Genomic DNA, 18,874 nt, shown 5'->3' with positions numbered 1-18,874 from the left:
GGCCACAGGCTCCTTCACCCACTGTACCATCTCGCCAGCCCATTTTCCATCTATTTCTGTCTTTGAAGCTAACGTACATTTTGTTTAGCGTATAGTTAAATTAACATATCCACCCTTCAAGTCTCTGTCCAGTTGTACTGAGTCTGACTTTTTCGTGCACTTAACAAATGTATTATAACAAATATACCCCCAAGTCTTGTCTAACCGGACACAGACTCGTTCCTCCCTCCTGTCAGCCTTCAGCGAGGCTGGCAAGTCCATCACTGGGATCTGTCCAAACACTAACAGTTCCTTACCTGCCGCAGCTCAGCAGCTTAGAGTCTTCCAAATCTGGGAACAGGAAGGACAGATGGAAGGGGTTAATGCCCAAGCCACATATGGTGCAGACCACTTCTGCTGCGATGTACTAGTCCAGACACAGTCACATGACTCAACCTCAATGCTCTTGAGATGGAGAGGGGAACTTTAAAAGAACACATGGGGGCGGGAGAGGTGAGTGGGCGGTAAGAGCACCAGTTGCTTTGTTCTTGCACAGGACTTGGGTTCGGTTACTAGCACCTACCACTGTCTGCAACTCTGGTTCCAGAAAACATGATACTTTCTTTTGCAGTCGTGAGGCATACATGCATGTGCATGCACATACATACGTGCACAACACACTCAGACATAAATCTTTTTTTACAAAAAAGAACACACAGATATTTGGTGATCACTTGTAGTCTCCCCTGTGCCCCTATTCCATGCATATATCATAGTCACATTGGAAAGGGAGGAAGAATAGCTAGTGTCCACCCTTTTATGACAACAGGCCGTCCAGGGTGCCAAGAGGCACCGTGAGTAAGCCAAGCTGTCTCTGCAGTTCGTCTTTCTGGGCTCAGATCCTGGGCTTGCTGTTTATTATGTTACCTTAGGCACCACATTAAGCCCTGCAAGCTCAGGTTCCCTCATTTATGAAGTGGAGATTGAGTGTTATTACCCTTCCGCCTGGGTTATTGCCAAGATGAAGTGAGGCAGTCCCCGCACCTAATACACAGTAAATGCATGTCAGGGGTTGCTTCTTACTAGCTAAAGAGGAGGAAACCATGAGATAAGAAGTGATGCCGTGCAAGTGCAGAGAATATTATTGTTGTCAATGAGGTTTCCCTCCGCCTGGCTCTATGCAATGGCAGAAAAGAGAATGTTCAGACAAAGGAGGTGCAAACGGTCCATCTGTGTGACGAACAGGTTACTGATGATGGTGTGTGCTCTCAGAAGTGTGCGGTTTGGGCCTGGATGTGCTCTCCCGGGGAATGAGAAGAATGAAACCTAATGGAAATATGATTTAAATCTCCATCGTGGTCCTGTGCAGAGGAGCCTGGGACTGCCTGTACCACACAAGCCTGGTTCTGCCACTTAGAGTCCAAACCACATATGTGGTTCCAAGAACCTCAGGGAGAGAGTCTGAAGATTTGAGCCTCTCTGTACTGTTCCGAGGAGGCAGATGACAGGCTTTTGCCCTTGCAGCTAAGAGGTAAAGTGGCAAGGGGAGCAAAGAGTTAAAGTTGCTCACCTGAGCTGTGTGTGAATTCTGTGACTGTGCCTGCGAACCTCCAGTTACACTAAAGAAATACAAAAAGAAAAAGGAAAAAAAAAGATTGTAATCTTACTGGTTGGGGATTTGGCTCAGTGGTAGAATGCTTGCCTAGGAAGCGCAAGGCCCTGGGTTCGGTCCCCAGCTCCAAAAAAAAAAAAAAAAAAAAAAGAAAGAAGAAAAAAGAAAAAGGAAGAAATACACCGGAGGGTGGGAGGCGTTCATGCACCTAGATCTCACACTACCCATCTACAGAGAGAGACTTATGACCCTCTCAAATAACACAGCTACTTTCAAGCATCTAACTCCTTATGCCAATCTCCACAGGTCCTGGGAGTCACTGCCTCCTTCAAGCCTGGGATGGTAATCCCAACATACCACTTCCGGCCCCAGGCTCTTCCTACTTAATCCCCTCTTCCATTACCCACATTTGAATGAACCAGGATCCCACCTGATAGAAATACAAACATGGTTATTAGCCTTTTGATAAACGACTCATAGCGAATCTGCTTCCTGAAAACACCTTCTACAAAAAGATGGGCAATCTTGGAGTCACGTGCCTCAACTACAGGGTCCTTCATCATGATTGGTCCAGAAACGAGACACGTGACCCCAGAAAGGCCAGTCATATTCTCCCTCCCAGGAATGTGACATTTAGTACAGAAATAAAGCACAGTGGAGGCCCTGGGACAGCACCATATTAATCTCCAAACCCACCTCCTTAAGGCACCTACAAAACCAGGCAAAACCTGTTCCCTAACAGCTGCATTTTGCTTGCTAGCCCTTCCTCTGGAAGGGTGTCGGCGACACGCTCTACCAGCATTTCAGTACAGCTTTCTTCTCTAGCCAGAATTGGTTTCTGTTGCTTCCAATCCACATTGTCTAGAAACACAGCCCCCCCATGGATCTTAAGAGATACCTGCAGGATGTTTACCGAAGTGCTTACCGTGTGGCAGACACTCTCAATGACTTTTAGCATTTAATGTCTAAAAAAAACAAGGCTAATAATATCCTTAAGTAGGCCGTGCGGTGTTTATTAAACTCTGAAGGGCTTGTTAGATTCAGGTCTTGACAATTAAGTAGAGGTTGTGAAGGAATCTCGCCGCTTCTAATGTGCTGTGTGAGAGAATAAATAATGTCCAGGAGTGGCGCCTTCGCCGAGTGCAATGCTACTTGATTTGCTTCTGTTTCATTTGGAATCTGCTAATTGCCTTTGGCGGGAGTTGTGGGACTGTCAGTTGAATCATGGGAGCCAAGGGACAAGTGTGACTAGGCACAGTACCGGGTCTCCTGAGATCACCAAGCCACCCAAGCAAGAACTACTAATTACAGTCCTTCCAGGGGTTGTTTGAGTTATTTGGAGGAGAGGTTTTCTTAAGGTCACAAGCTTGAGAACCTTTAAAGTTTAATGTCTCTGGAATTTTCTCAACATACAGAAAAAGAGTTAGAGAAAAAAAATCCACCAAGGAAAATCAGACTTGAGATAGAGAAAATGAAGACAAACACTGGCCACATTTTTTTTTTTTTAAAGTTCCTTGGGTCTAGTCCCGGCTCTTCAACTGAATAAGGTTAGATAAGGTTAGTAAGAACCCCACCCCCCACCAGGTTAGTAAGAAACCCACCCCCCCCACCCCTCCACCCCCCCCCCCGTGAAGTTGCCTAAGGGGAGCTTTGGGGACAGAGTTGGAAAGAGAGTTTTTAATGTAGGTATCCATGGAAGAAACAAAACCAACAATATGGGCCAAATAACAAGCTAAATGGGTCAAATGATGCCAGACCTGGGACAACCCCAGATCAGGGGCAGGGCAGGGCAAACCAAGAACAATATCTAGTCGGGTGAGGTTCATGTCTAAAGAGTTAGTGTCTGTCACATGGGCTGTGTGGCTCTGACTCAGCCCCTGCCATTCTTCTGGTTTGATTTGATTTTCTGAATTTTAATACAGAGTCTCACTATAAAGTCCAGGATGGCCTCAAACTCGAGATCCTCCTGCCTCAGTCTCCCAAGTGTTGGAGTTAAAGGCATGTGCCTTGTTGTCTGTCTAGTCCTTTCTGTCTTAGAGAATCCACACAAAGATAAACGTGCTAAATGAAAATCATCTTCCCTAAACCCACAGCTGATGGAGAGACTGAGAACTCTCCAGTTATTCACTGTAAAGAAACCAAGTTGTTTCCATGCAGAAAATGTGGTGGGAAGACCACTTGAGGTGCAGGCGAGGAGCTCACAGGGACCCTCCAGCCTCTGCCTCCGCTGAGATAACCATCCGTCAATGGTGACACATCCGCCATGGCTCCAGACCCTGGCTCCAGTCTCATCGCCGAGCTTCACCTTCATTTCATTTCAGCTGAATCGGAATCTCAGAGCCCTAAAGGAGAAGATGGGGGAAAAGAAGGGGGGCAGGGGCTGGTGAAGGGTGCCATGCCCACAGCAATGAAAGAAGAAGATGTCAAGAGAATGAGAACAGAGGGAATCTCCTCCCATGGCCCAACTGTGGACACAACCATGTACTACTCACAGGCTACTCAGTTAGGGTACATGGTGGCCACACACTGGTGCCCCGTCTGTTCCTCATTGACTTCTGCTCGGTTCCCTATTGGTGTTGTCTGTCTGCTGTCTGGCGGCCAGTGACCTTGCAGGTGTTACTGGCCTTTGACCGTGGCAGGATTTGCTGGCTATGAATTAAACTCTGCTGGCTTGTCCTCATGTTTATGAGGCCAGCGTCTACCTTCCACCGTAGGTGCCTGCTGAGGGAACTTCCTGCCTGAGCAAGCCAGCGGCACTCCAACAAGTGGACACCCAATTATAATCTGAGGCTCAGGTGGAGCAGGCCAGGTAACCATTCTCTCCGACCCTTTTAAAATAGTCCGCCTGGGACAGCCAGCAGAAGTGAGTGGTGTGGTCCCCTGAGCACCATTGTCTAATTCTAGCCTTGCTCCTCGGTCCGGAAGAGTCTTGCAGGACTCCTCCCTGTGGAAACCTTCTGAGGCCCCAAAACTAACCACCTTGGAACCCCACCGGACCACCCATCCTAGTTGGATCAGCTGGCCACCCCAGCTGGTCTGCCTGGGACAGCCTGCAGAGACAGGAAGTAGCATACCTGTCCTCTGAGAGGGTCCACCCAGCAGCCAATGGAAAGAGATGCAGAGACTCACACCCAAACGTTAGATGGAGGTTGGGGAGTCTTACGAGAGAGTTGGGAGAAGATTGGGGGGGACCTAAGAGGACAGGGACTCCACAGGAAGACCAACAGAGTCAACCACTCTGAAGCCTTTAGGGACACCCATAGACTGAATCACCAGCCAGAGTGGGCACAGGCTGGACCCAGGCCTCCTGCACACATGTAGCAGATGAGCAGCAGGTCCCCCAAACAACTGCAGCAGGGGCCGTCCCCATGTCTGCCTGCCTGCAAGCCTGTGGAACCCTCACTCCTAAATGGCCAGCTTTGTCTGGCCTCAGTGGAAGAGGATGTGTCTAGTCCCTCAGTCACTGGATGTGTGGGGGCGGGGTGGGGTGGTTGAAACCCAGGGGGCATTTCCCTTGTCTTTTGAGAAGGAGGACTAGGGGGAGAACTGTGTGAGGGGTTACTGGGAGGAGAGGAAGGGCTGATATTGGGTTGTAAAGGGACTAAATAATAAGTAATTTAATTTGAAACATGGTAGAACAAGAGAGAATGTTGTAGAACAAGGCTGTGCATGCCTCCTTGCTTTACAGGTGTCCCCACAGAGCACAGAAGTTCATGGGTTTGTGAAAGAGGTCCAAACTAAACACTGGATTGGACTTGAAGGGGCCTAAGAGGCAGCCATCAGTCAGCATGACAGGAGGGAGCTGAAGAGGTGGCCAGTGGCTAAGCACACCTGCTGCTCTTGAAGAGGACCTGGGTTCAGTATTCAGCCCCAACTTGGCGGCTCACAACTGTTTGTAACTGAAGATCTAGAGGATCCAATACCTCAATGGGCACCTGGCCTCAGTGGGTACATGCACAGAATGCTTTTATACACACACACACACACACACACACACACACACACACACACACACACACACAACATTCATACATACAAAATAAAATGAATAAATCTTAGGAAAAATGGGGTTGGGGGAGAGCACCTGTAGCTCTCTTTAAACAAAAACAAAACAAAACAAAACAAAGCAAGCCCTGACTGCAGGAGAGCTTGCAGGCCTCAGGGCTGTTGAGTCAATAAGAACACATTGCTGGGAAATGCCAAGACTCCTCAAGATGAGTGAACATGTTTCTCAAACTGCCTCTTCCCAAAAGTGTTAAGTGACAGCCACAGCCCCCAGGCTGCAGGCTGTTGGCAAAGAGGTGGAAGCCTAGGCCGAAGGATTGCAAGGATACAGTCACTCCAGCTCTCCTCAGGACAGTTGTCGCTCATTCCTGGTTCCCGCTGAGCCTTGAGAGTGGTACAGGACCAGCCTGACCCACTCCAGCCCACTTCCCTTTGAACTGGCTCCGTGGGAGTGCAGAGGCCCCACTGGGCCCTCCCCAGTCACAAATAAAGAAAATACTCCAAGGGGCTCAGCCTCTCTCTGTGTCCATCCTCACAATGTTCACATTTTGTCTCCCTCTATTTTCGTGAGTAGGGTTGCTATTTTTGTTTTTGGTCCTTTGCCCCAAGCCAAAAACATCAATAACCACAGAGAATCACAAAGGAAAGGAAACCATGATAAATAGTCATGTCCCAGGCTCTGGCCCAAACTCCCAGGGAGAATGTCTCTTAAAATCAGCTCTGAGCTTCAAAACACACATTTCCATTCTAACTGGGAGGCAAAAGAGGCCTTCTCTACAAACACATGGTACAAACGAAAACAGAAACTTAACTCTGTGTGTAACTCACAACACAGGCCATTTCTGTGGTCCTGAAACACATGGGCTTCCCCTCTCCGGCAAGGGAGTAATCAGCCCTGAAGCAGATCTCACCAGACACCCCCCCCCACCCGCCCCAAGACTGACACCACCTACCCCCAGTCAATATCACTGCACCATCGCTGAGAGGCCCCTCAGAAGTCAGGGCTTCTAAAACTTCCGTCTGCCTGGCTAAACATTGGGGGCTCCACAATCCCTTCCTTTGGCTAAACTAATTTGCTTGGGGCAGGAGTGTGGTGCAGAACTTAGAGAGTACCTCGGAACCTCTTATGTTCCTTATCAAAGACGCGTTAACAGATACAAAGGCTGTCTAGAAGAGTCTCAGGCGCTAGCGTTTCTGTGTGGGCTCAGCCTGTCCTGGCTGTGTTCTCAGCAGCAATTCCTCCTCCCAAGAACAAGACACCCTCCGAAGTGGGAATACATTGTGATTTGTCTTCACTGTCCACTTCATTGAATTTAGAATCACCATGGAAACTCACCCATGGGTGTGTTTAGAATGGTTTAACTGGAAAGGCAAGACACAACTCGAGCATACTCTGAGCTGGGGAGCAGAACAGAATCAAAAGAAACGGAAGAAAAAGCCAGCTGAACACTGGATCCCCCATTCCCTGATTCCTGGTCAATACTGTGGACCAAGTTACTCTCACACCATGCTTCCCCACCATGGTGGACTGTGCTTCTCTTAGCTGTGGAATAAACTATCCCTCTCTTAAGGTGCTTTTTGTCAGGTCACAACAATAAGGAAATCAACTGGTGTAAGGTCTTGTGGTTCATCAGCAGACTAAGTAGGTGTGTGTGCTGGTTAATTCTTATCAACTTGACACAGCATGGCTTATCTAGAAAGAAGAAGCCAACATCCTGCTTTTAGTCCCCCCCCCCCCCAGTTGCTTTAGGTCCTGTTTTATTGTTTCATCTCAGGGATGGGAACTGAAGTAGGAGAGTATGTCAAGGAATTCTTTGTGGCCAGCTCCTAGAGTTGGGCAGGGAAGACCGGGGTGTAACTTTGTATTCTTATGACCCTGCTTTGAGGAAGAGAGATTCTAGAACCTCTGGCTTAGCTTGGGGAGAAGCAGAGGTCAGAGAGAGCTTAATCTGTGAGGATGTTTGTGTGGCTTTCCTCAGCACTCCAATGAGACTGCCTTTCACCTTCAACATTCTGCGTCTGGTCCTAAGACGCTTTATGACCCAGACCAAGTACTTTAATCTTACTGTTTTAGACACTTGGGGAATATTATGGGTTATGAGCCACAGATTGTGGACAAAAACAGACCTAGGACTTGAGTGAGTGGGTAAGACAGTATTACAGTCTCTTCAACCTTTCTCTTTAAGGAACTATAAAGGAAAACTGTGACACCTACCAGGGTCTCCTGCACGAAGGAGAGCTAGAAGCCAGTGGCACCCGGTCTCCCCTCTCTGTCTCTCTGTCCCTCCCGGCTGTTTGGAGGTATCTGTCGGCACAGTCACACTTAATGGAGCTGTCTGGTCATGTGGAAAAATTACTCTCATTAGGTTGTAAAGAGTCACGGAAACTTACTGTGTTACAAGAGCTGGCTGTTGGGGACTGAGGAATGGAGCAATGCCTTTGAGAACGGCACCTTTGTATGGTTGCTGTAGCTGTCAGACTCCCCACCCACTGTCCCAGCATGGCCAGAGACACGCTTAGGAATGTCTTTTCTACCCACATCTCTAGGAACACTCCCTACTTCTGGTCCCTTTAGCCTACCTGCTCTCTCATTCATACAGCATACGTTCATTTATTGAGCACCTACTGTGTTCCAAATAATGCATTAAGTAGAGAAACAAAAAGTAAACAAAACAGAGGACCCTTCTCTTCAGAGTTAACTAGACAGAAAGGTGGTGTTTTGAGACAGGACTTCACATAGCTTAGGCTAGCTTCCCAATTGCTATGTAGCCAAGGCTAATTTTGAACTTTTGATCCTCCTGCCTCAGTTTCAGAAGTGCTGAGATACCAGAGTTAGTGTTTTAAAAGGGAGGTGGATGGTGTACAAGTGAAGAAAGACATGAAGAAGATAATTTTGGATGATCTTACGAGGATTGTGTTGCTGTTCTGTGGTTTGTTTGTTTGTTTGTTTGTTTTGTGGTAATACTAAGAATCGAATCTTACATGCACCATAAATGTTCTACCTCTGAGCTGCATCTCTAGTCCTTATTTTTTCACGTTGTTTAGTTTTGTTTTGTTTTGTTTGGGGGCATTTTTCATTTGTTTGTTTAACAAGGGGACTCACTACATTATCCTGGCTGTCCTGGAACTGATAAAGGTCCACCTGCTTCCCCCTCCCAGTTTGTTCACCAAATGCATGTGGTACCCGTAGTGGCCAGAAGAGGGTGTCAGACACCAGACCGTGAGGTACAGATGTTTGTAAGCCTCCATGTGGGAGCCAGGAATCAAATCCCAGTGCTCTGAAAGAGCGACAAGTTCTCTTAGCCACCTCTCCAGCTCCAAGCTTCGCTTCCTTTAGAGACAAGATATTACTCTATAGCTCAGACTGGCCTGGAACTCACTATACAACCCAGGCTACCTTCAAACTCATGAGCCTCCTGCCTCAACCTCACTGGTAACCAGAATTGCAGGCCTGCATCACTCCATCCCGTGCCTCTGCTATGAAGTTTCGAGCAACAAAACAAAATGATGCTCTAGAGAATGATTTGGGAGACACGGGGCCCATCCTGGCTGGAGCTGACTGAGAAAGCCTCGGAGGAAAATAGGAACTTCTGTCCTAATAGCAGACGACAAGGACTGTGGCAGAGATGAGCACTCCTCGAAGGAATCAAGGCCTAGAATTGAATCAGGAGCACCAAAAATGTCACCATGGCCGAGGCTTGTGAGCCAGGGCAGGTAAAGGGTGGCTTTGCAGAGAAGTGTGGCCTTGGAAAGTGCACTAGACTATCTTTACAAGGAATAGGAAATCAGTTTCTAAACCAGGGTGTGGTGCAACCTGATAGACATATTTAATGGACTCACTTTGACTGCTGAGCGGAAGGGAGAGTTATGGTGGGCGAGGAACAGGCTGGAACAGGGGAGCCAATCAGGAGGCAGTTGGAGTACTCATACGAGGTAAGGCTTAACAGTGGCTTTCACAGGCAGTCAGCAGTGGCAACAAAGAATACAGAGTAGAGTAGCCAGTGCAACAAGATCTTGATACAGGCCTATCACCCCAGCCTCTCAGAGCCTGGAGCAGGCGAATGGGAAGTTCAAGGCAAACCTGGGCAACACAGTGTCTCAATAAGTAAACAATGTGTTTGGATGTAGTTCTGTGGGAAAGACTTGCCGCACACTCCTGAGGGCCCACCCTATGTGTTAAGGCCGATAGGTAGGAGAGATGTGTTTGCATGAGGAACAAAGGGCCAGTGGCCAGCTGCCTAGAATGCCAGGAGTGAGTGACTTTGAACCAAGAAGACGGTAAAGTGACAGTTTGATGAGGTAGTGTACGGATTCTTCACAAGAACAGTTCTGAGGGATCAGTGATGACTGGAGATTGTATCATACATGACTAAGACTTCTCATGAAGCAGGGAGGAGGAACACCTGCCCGAGTCCTACCCTGCAGTCACGTACACAGGTGGGACACGGCACTGGAGGAAGGACCAAGGCTGCTGACCTTTGTCCTTTAACTTTCTCTTACTGTTCCGGGGACCTGAAACTAACTCTCTTTTGCTCTCCTAAAGCTAAAAGCTGATGGCCTCTGGCAATTGACTCCTGCTAATAGCAACAGGGGCTTAAGAAAAGAAACTTAGTTACTTTTTACTCTTAGTCTTTGACTCTCATTGACCAGGCAAGAGCCACAGAGTTCATTAACTCTTTGTGAGCCAGAGAGAAAGGAAAAGAAAGAAAAAGAAAGGAAGGAAGGAAGGAAGGAAGGAAGGAAGGAAGGAAGGAAGGAAACCAGGTACACACACAGAGAGACACATGCGCACTGGATGAAGCAGAAAAGGGCTACATGAAACCTTTATTTTTACTTTCAGCATTTTATACTTTTTTTAGACAAAAAGTTCTCTATGTAAGGAAAAAATTACTTCAGATAAAATGTTACACAAAAGGGAGCTATAGCAGAATGAAGATTATAAGTTCAAAGCCGTGTTCCATTCTATAAGCTCATTACAAGTTCAGAGCAACCGTTTCACACGGCCTTGCACTATCACAGTGCACACCTGTGGCCTCAGCCTTGGGCCTGACTTAGAATGAACTTTTTTTTTTGTTTTGTTTTGCTTTGTTTTGTTTTTCCTTGATCATAAATCTGTCCCAAGCCTATTTCTCTTCTTAGTGTAATTTATGAAAACTCATTATTGTACGTTTTATTATGCAGTCTTTCCTTACTAATCTATGAAGAGTGGACACATTGTATTCTTTTTTTTTTTTTTTTTCGGAGCTGGGGACCGAACCCAGGGCCTTGTGCTTCCTAGGTAAGCGCTCTACCACTGAGCTAAATCCCCAGCCCCGTGACACATTGTATTCTTGATTCTAACTCTATTATATCTTTGTGGCAAAACAACTAAGTCATCTCCTTAAACTTTCTTCTTAAAATTATTTGAATCAAATAAAAAATTATTTAAAGTCATTAATACATCTAAGCAGCATTAGTATATGAACATACGTCTTCATGTTGATCTGCAGGAAATTTGCCCAAGAGGGTAGGTTGATGCCCAGGAATCATTAGGCTGTGTAATAGTGGCAGGAAAGGCAGATCAGCATTGAGAAGCAGTCCTGGGAGGAAATCTCTGGGATCTTTGCCTCTCAGATATCACCCATTATAGCAATGCAAAGTGGTGGGCCATCTCCAGGAAACTCACTTGCTTTGCCATAGCCTTTCCTAGGTGGCTTCTGTCAAATCCAATTCACTCCTGACATCCACTAAAGTAAGGTAAATGATAGTCAATGTGGTGTGTGTGAGAGACAGACAGACAGTAGATACAAAGAGAAACAGAGACAGAGACAGAGATACAGAAAGACTCAGAGATGGAAAGAGACACATAGAGAGAAGCACAAGGAGAGGGGGGGAGAGGGAGGGGGAGGGGGAGAGGAAGGAGGAGAGAGAAGAAGAAGGAGAGGGAGAGGGAAAGAAGACATTATGACGGTCAAGGACAGACAGGAGAGAGGTTGATCATTGTTGGAAGAGTGAGTGGCCCGACAGTGTGTCTTGAAACCAAAGCCTGAGCCTGGATTAGAAATGGAACTGAAAGGTAGGAGAGTGGGAGGGCAGGAGGGCAGGAGGGTGGGAGGATAGGAGCGAGGGCAGGAGGGTGGGAGGGTGAAAGGGTAGGACCTGAGTCCTCAGAAGAATGCATAACTCTCCTGAGTCCCTCCCTGACCTGTCCCTCTGAAGAACTATGCAAGGGACATTAACTTCTTCGCCCACTAATTCAGAGACACTCAAAGATAATCCATACAAGGGAAGGAAAGGGAGGCACCGTACAAAGCAAGGCTTAAATCAAACTTACTACTGCATGGTAAGATTCCATGTTCCCCTGCAGGAGCTGACTATCCTCTGAATAGGAGGCTGAGAAGCTGGGGTGACACTGTCAGGTTAGTGGCCGGGTTGGACAGTACTGGCAAAGAAGCCAGTTGACTAGAGAAAGCAGCAGAAGTGGAGGCTATTAGAGATAAAGATACCTTTGGGGACTGACCTCCAGGCAGGATTGGGGGTTCTCCCCAACTAGTGGCTAAAGATCATCTATAGTACCCACCACACACAGACACAGACACAGACACAGACACAGAGACACACACACACACACACACACACACACACACACACACACACACACCCTGCCTAGAGCAACCTCCTGTGCTCACAACCTGGTGAAACCTTCATAGAGGTCTTCTGTTATGCAGAAGTAGGTGGCTGAGCTACAGGCTATGCCTTTCTCAGGAACTCTAGAATGTTCTGGTAAAGCCCAACTAATCTAGAGGTCCTGCAAAGTCAAACTGTGACCCCCACCCATGTCACAGGAGCCAAGGGTTTAGAGCAGATCTAGTGTGACCACTGTATACTACAGGTAGGGACAGTAAAGCGCAGAAGTATTAAGTAGTTTGCCTGAAGCTTCAGTGTTGTTATCAAAAGAGCTGGTTGAAGTCAGGCCCTTGGTGCCTAGATTCCTAGCCCCTAACTCCTTCCACTGCCCACACTTCCTGTTAGTAGCCGTGACTGATTGACTGGAAACAGTGTAGAGTCCAAAAGATTGTTATTGCCAACCTCATTGTCCAAAAGCAAAAAGCTAAGCCCCCTGTAATGATCTTTGTCAATTTGACTCCCTACGTTCAGGAGAATGGTCCCCAGAGGCTCAAGTATTTGAATCCTTGGTCCCTAGGGAGTGGGATCATTTAAAGGACTAGCAGCTGTGACATTGTTGAAGGAAGTGTGTCATTAGGGGAGTCTTACGTTTTCAAAAAGCCCATCCAAGTCCAGAGTCTCTCTCTCTCCCTGCTGCCCGCGGATCCACAGAGCTCTCAGCTACCTCTCTAGCACCGCATCTGCCTGCATGTCATGATTCCCACCATGACGATAACCAACTCTGAAACGGAAAACAAGCACCAATTAAATGCTTCCTTTTGTAAGAGTGGCTGTGGTCATGGTACGTCTTCACAGCAGCCGCACTTGGGCACTGACAGCTTCTAGGGTTTCTCCTCTCTTTGCCTCCTATCTCATCAAAGGCATGCTGGGACTACAGATCCGCACTACTGAGTCCAGTAGACTGCGGACTGAAGCAGTCCTCGTACTTGCCTGGCGAGCACTGTACCCATGAGCTGTCGCCCCAGCGCTCTTCCTTTCTTAAGCTGCTTTTGTCAAGTATTTTACTACAGCAATGAGAAAAGTGTCTGACCTACTGCCTACAACTTCAAGTTCTTTACCCCACCATAAACACCCTGCCGCCCTCACATCGAGCATGACCGGCCCACCCTCCTCTCTCCTTCAGAAACCAGGCAAGCCTTCTCCCCCCACATTCATTTCCCTCATTTGCAAAGTGTGGAGTTTGGTCTTGAGAAAGAGCACGGAGGCCTGGGCCCTGGACACAGCTCTTAAATGTGTGGTTTCAGTAAGGGCTCAGTGTTTTCGTAAACAGATCTGTAAAAATGGCTATTATTCCTAATCACACATTTGTTTTAATATGAACATAAATGGGGGTAGCATTTCACTGCGGTGTTCATGTCACGTTGATGCTCCAGAGACATGGTCTGTTTTATCCTAATTACTTATCTTGGCACACTCAGCTACGAAAAGGCTGTCTAATGTCCTTTGTGTGAGAGTGATGGAAGCTGCAGCACCAGGAGCTCAGGGCAGGGCCCAGAGGCCCATGCTGCAGGGCTCAGCCGTCTGAAGCTTCCCAGTAGCCACAAAATCCTGGGCTCCAGAGAGGTCCCCTTCCTGGACCTCAAACTGCCCTTCCCCACAGCGCTTATCCTCTGGAGTCACAGCAGAGGAAACCTGAGAATTGAAACTCCCTGCTGTGAAGGCCCACAGAGGGCCTGGCAAACCGACCTCCATGAGTAGTCCCTGGCTGCTTCCAGAACTCAGCATGCTGTGTTCATGGCTGCCCCCTGAGAAAGGTTGCTGGCTTCTCTCCTTGTTCCCCAGAGCAGAGACCCAGGCAGGTGGGGCAGAGATCCCACTCTCTCTGCTCTTTTCTTTGTTCTCCCTGCCTCTGTCCTGGGCCAGAGTCCCTTATTTTTATCCCTGACCTTGTCCCTACCCTGGTCCTCATCACTCTCTGCCCCTGTGGTGTTACAAGATCCCCTCCTTAGTTTCCATCCCCCACCCCCACCCCTGGTTTCCTGTCAGTAAACACAACAATCTGTTCTGGAGTGCAACAACAGATCAGTACCCCAAATGGACAAGGTCCCCTGAGGACAAGCAGTGGGCCTGGTTATCTACAGCTTCTAGTTTCCAGTCAGGCCTTGGTGGTCCCCTACTGCACTAAAGACGCTATCAGCACATACTCTGGACTATGCCCTGTGCAAAGTTTTAGGGGGACAGCCTCAGGATACGAACAGCATGGCCCAGTCCCCGAGAGGAGGTAGGTCCAAGAAGCTGACATTACCAGAGATTGGCTGGATGGAGGCACCAGGAGAATGGACAAGGGGAAGGGAAGGAAAGAAAGGAGAGAGGAAGAAATCAGGGTGGCCACCCTGCTCTGACCTTGACACTCCAACATCTCTCTGTGGAATCAATTCCTGATTTGCAGAGAAACCCCCAGTTACAAGACCAACAGACCTCACATGAGTTCTAGGCAGGGAGAAGCACGAGAACAAGACAAGGTGAATCCCAGAACTCAGGGACATGGGCTCACAAAGAAGATAGCAAACAAAGGACAAAGATGTCTGTGGATATTTGGGAGTGGAAACTGTAACTGATGTGTAAAAAACTCAGTACCATGCAATCTCAGAGACCCACCCAAGCATCCCACAAAGCAAGCTACTTCCCTAGCCTGTACCCTTGATCCTAGGAGAAGTGATGTGTAAACAGCCTTCCTGGAGGTGGTACCTACTCTGAGTCTTAGATAGTCACCCAACAAATGCCTTTGTACAGACCTCATCCATAAGCAAATTTAATAGCCAGTGTGGTAGCACACACTGGTGAACCCCGGCACTCGAGAGGCAGAGGCAAGAGGATTGAGGGTTTCAGGCTAGCTTGGAAAATAAAGCAATACCCTGTCTCGACAACAAAATAAAAACAGAACAAAGTTTGGCTTCTGTCTCTAGTCTTAGTACTTAGGATGCTGAGACAGCGAGATCATTGACTCCAGGACATCAGTACAAGGCTGGGGAACCCAGTGGAACTGTCTCAAACAAAGGAAACAACAAAATCAGAGATTAGTTAACTAGGACCCTTCTGCCTATAGCCTGCTGTGCTTGTGTGTGGTTCCAGGGTGTCTTCGAGGGCTTTTATGTTCAAAGTTGGGTCAAAAATATGCTGGGGCCGCTGAGGGGAGGTCATGCTTTATGAGGTGGGTCCTAGTAGGAGATTCTCAAGTCTCTAGGGGAGCTGCCCTTAAAAAAGATTAAGGTAGGTCTTACGGGACCCCTGGGGTCTCAGGAGAGTTGTGAGAATGAGCCTCAGCCAGGCATTGTGGCTCATGCCTGGACTCCAAGAAGCAAAAGCAAGAGGATTTCTGTGAGTTTGAGACCAGCTCTAACTACACAGTGAGTTCCAGGCCATCCTGGGCTACCTTGTGAAACCATCAAACAGAACAAAAATGACCAACGAGCTTAGCCCTTAATTAAAAGACTTCTTAGTTTAATATCTGACCCCTTCTTTCCACACGCTCCCATCGATGCCATCCAACGGACTGCCCAGCCTTAGACTTCCACCCTAGAATGTGAGCTAAATGCTATCATTCCTTCATAAAGTTAGCCTGTCGCAGTAACAAAGCCTGACTGACACAGTCCTGACACGATGCTATGCCAATCTATGGCCCTCTCTTACTGTTTTAGTTGTGTCCTTACCCTGTTGGTTTCTGAAAACTAATTTGAAAGTCAAACTCAAAAGACCAGAAGTCAAACAGTCCAACTGTGCTAAGAACAGTACCCAGCTTCTTCAAATGCTGAAAGGATAGCTGGGTTTCATTCAAAGCACGTAGGAGCCGAGAGCCTGCAACACAATTTAAAGGCTGTGGCTTCTTAACGAGATGAGAGCCAGACATTCGAGACCCACTCCCTCTCTAGAGCCCTCCAACTTCAGAGTTCCTATACTGATATACCGTTCTAATCCAGGAGTTGGCAAGTGACTTGTGCCAACCAAACCATGCCTGTCAATGAGCTAAAAATGGTTTTTACAGGTTTTTAATGGTTGGAGGGGAGATCAAAAGAAAAAGAAGAGTTGTGGACTGGGAATGTAGCTCAATGGGTAGAGCTTACAGGAAGCTGTAGTTTGATCCCCAGAGCTGCATGAATCAATTAAACCCAGGGTGGTGTGCACTCCTGCAACCAACCCAGCATGTGGGAGGTGGAGGCAGGTGGACCAAGAGTTCAAGGTCAGGCCTGGAGATTTGAGCACTCACTGCTCTTCCAAAGAAGCCAGACTGGATTTCTAGCACCTATATAGCAGTTCATGAAGGTTTATAACGACAATAGCAGGAGATCCGATGCCCTCCTCTGGCCACCTTGGTATGTTTTTATAGTACACAGACAGACAGACACATATTCAGGCAAAACATCCATATACATACATTTAAAAAAAAATAAAGAATTCAAGACCATCCTCAGTTGTACAAGTTCGAGGCCATGCTGAGCACATGAGGTCCTTTCAGGAAGAAAAGAGGGAAGGAAAGAAGGAAGGAAGGAACAAATAAAATAGAAAAGAAAGAATTTTGCGACCTACGGAAATTCCATGAATTCAAATCAGCCTTCAGAAGAAGGCTGTTGTGTCCACTCCATGTCCCATGAGCCTCTTTGTTGTCACCCTTCGCCCCCCATGCCTCTGACCCAGACAAGTGTTCATCTGCTTCCTGTCAGTACACATTTGTTATTACTTTTCTCAAACTTCAGGTAAATGGAATCACACAGCCTGCGTTTTTTGTGTCTGGCTTCCTTCAGTCAGGATAATGTTTTGAGATTCACCCATGTTGTATCAATACCAGACCAGACACATCTGCTTTTGTCTGTGAGGGAAAGGCAGAGTCACGTCAGGTCAGAACTCCACACGACCAGCAGGATGAGAGTTACTCAGCTGTGTGGCCTTTCTCAGCTCAGGGGCACTTTTGGTCTAAAGGTGGATTTTCTACAATCAAACGTGTGTCCCACAAGCCAGCACAGAGCCACCATTTTATGAATGTGAACAAGAAAGGTTTGATGGGCAAATATCCAATGCCTCTCACAAGAAATGTCAAGAGTGTGTACGTGTGTGTGTGTGTGTGTGTGTGTGTGTGTGCACGTGCGCGCGCGCATATGTGTGTGTTTGATGAGAAAACAAGAAGAGAAAGTTCTAATAATCTTAAAAAACAGCTTCAACTAGTATAGATTTTTGAGTGGTTATAAATTTATTTGTAGCAGGTGGCACAGTCTTTAATCCCAGCACTGAGGAGGTAAAGTCATGCAGATCTCTGTGAGTTCAAGGCTGGCCTGGTCTACCTAGTGAGTCCCAAGCCAAAATATGCAGTGACTGACACCATATTAAAAAATTAAAAAAAAATTAATTCTGTGTACGTGTATGAGTGTGCACACAGAGGCCAAAGGCACGGGGTCCCCAAGAGCTGGAATTACAGGTGTGAGTCGCCTGACAGAGACGTTGAGAACTGAACTCAGTTCCTCTGCAAGAACAGCATGAGCGCTTAACCACTGAGCCACCTCTCCGGCCCCTGCTTGTAAGTTTCGTCTCACCACTTTGTTCAAAGAAAACTCCTTGTCAATGATGTTCCAGGATACTTTGAAGAAGTCACATTGCCATTTCAAGCATATAATTAGATGCTAATAGGTTTGGATTGCAGCAGCTCATGTTTAGTGGTAAAACAATTGTGGTTCTTTCATTTAGACTTTTATACAAACTCAATACCTAAAATTTTCCTTTCCTTTGTATTTTAATGATAAGCCTAATGGAATCTTTTTCACTAAGCCCCATAAAGGCACCTCCAAATTCCCGTCAACTGGCCCTATGTGTCATATCTATATTCTCTTATTCTGTGTGAGCTATGAACTGGAAGCAGTGAGGGTTCACAGGCCCGGAGACCAGGAGAGACATTCCAGTTCTGACTAGCAAGCGGTCGTGCTAAAGCGGGCCCTCCTGCCCCCTAGTGGTCGTTCTTGTACATGCCTCTCAAGGGGAAAATGTGATACAGGCAAAGTTATCATCCTTGTTACTCCGGCATTGTGCCTACCATGGGTCCTGGCTGAGCTTTCACAGGCATCCTCCCTGCATTGCATAGCTACCCTCTAGTCGCTGGTGAGGTTGAGCCTGGGGCTCCACTCCATAGATTCCATCTGTCTCTCCTTTATCTTCATTACTACATCACGAGCCAAGTTCCTCCTGTGTTGTTAGCCAGTGAGGCCACCCTTGACATAGGTCATTAACCCCCTCTCTCCAAACCTGAGAGACATAAGGTCCTTAGGAGGGAGAGGAGAGAGTGGACCTGGAAGTAACACAGCCACCTTTTCAGCAGCAATTTGATGGCAACAGGCAGACTCCAGGGTTCAGGTACTCAAGGAATTTGAGGTCCCCTTGAAACATAAAAAGGAAAGAACCATGCTGGGCTGTAAGCACTTGATGCATCCTCTGTGTCTAGGCAGAAGCCCAGCCCTTTCTTCACTAGCTGCAACACAGAACACGTGGCCACAGAAAGACAACAGCAGCAGCAGCAACAAATCATCCTCTCTCCAGCTCACAGATCGAGCATCAGTTCCAAGGTGTTTATGTGTGTTGGGTAGTTTTTTGTTAACTTGACACAAACTAAGGTCATCTGAGAAGAGGGAGCCT

At 47.4% G+C, this 18,874-nt stretch overlaps 1 long non-coding RNA gene across 1 annotated transcript in view; it reads right to left on the bottom strand.

Annotated features, from left to right (window-relative positions):
- Window positions 1-18,874, bottom strand: part of LOC108349612 (uncharacterized) — a 40,355-nt gene that overhangs the window by 5,988 nt on the left and 15,493 nt on the right. The window contains exons 2-3 of the long non-coding RNA XR_001835928.3: window positions 1,550-3,933; window positions 297-330 (exon numbers count right to left, since the gene is read on the bottom strand). This is a non-coding gene — a long non-coding RNA (uncharacterized LOC108349612). The remainder of the gene's footprint in view (window positions 1-296; window positions 331-1,549; window positions 3,934-18,874) is intronic.

The sequence above is a fragment of the Rattus norvegicus genome, chromosome 1 (genome assembly GCF_036323735.1).
Source record: "Rattus norvegicus strain BN/NHsdMcwi chromosome 1, GRCr8, whole genome shotgun sequence".
Lineage (NCBI taxonomy): Eukaryota > Metazoa > Chordata > Mammalia > Rodentia > Muridae > Rattus > Rattus norvegicus.
This window is presented reverse-complemented; position numbering and strand designations above follow the sequence as displayed.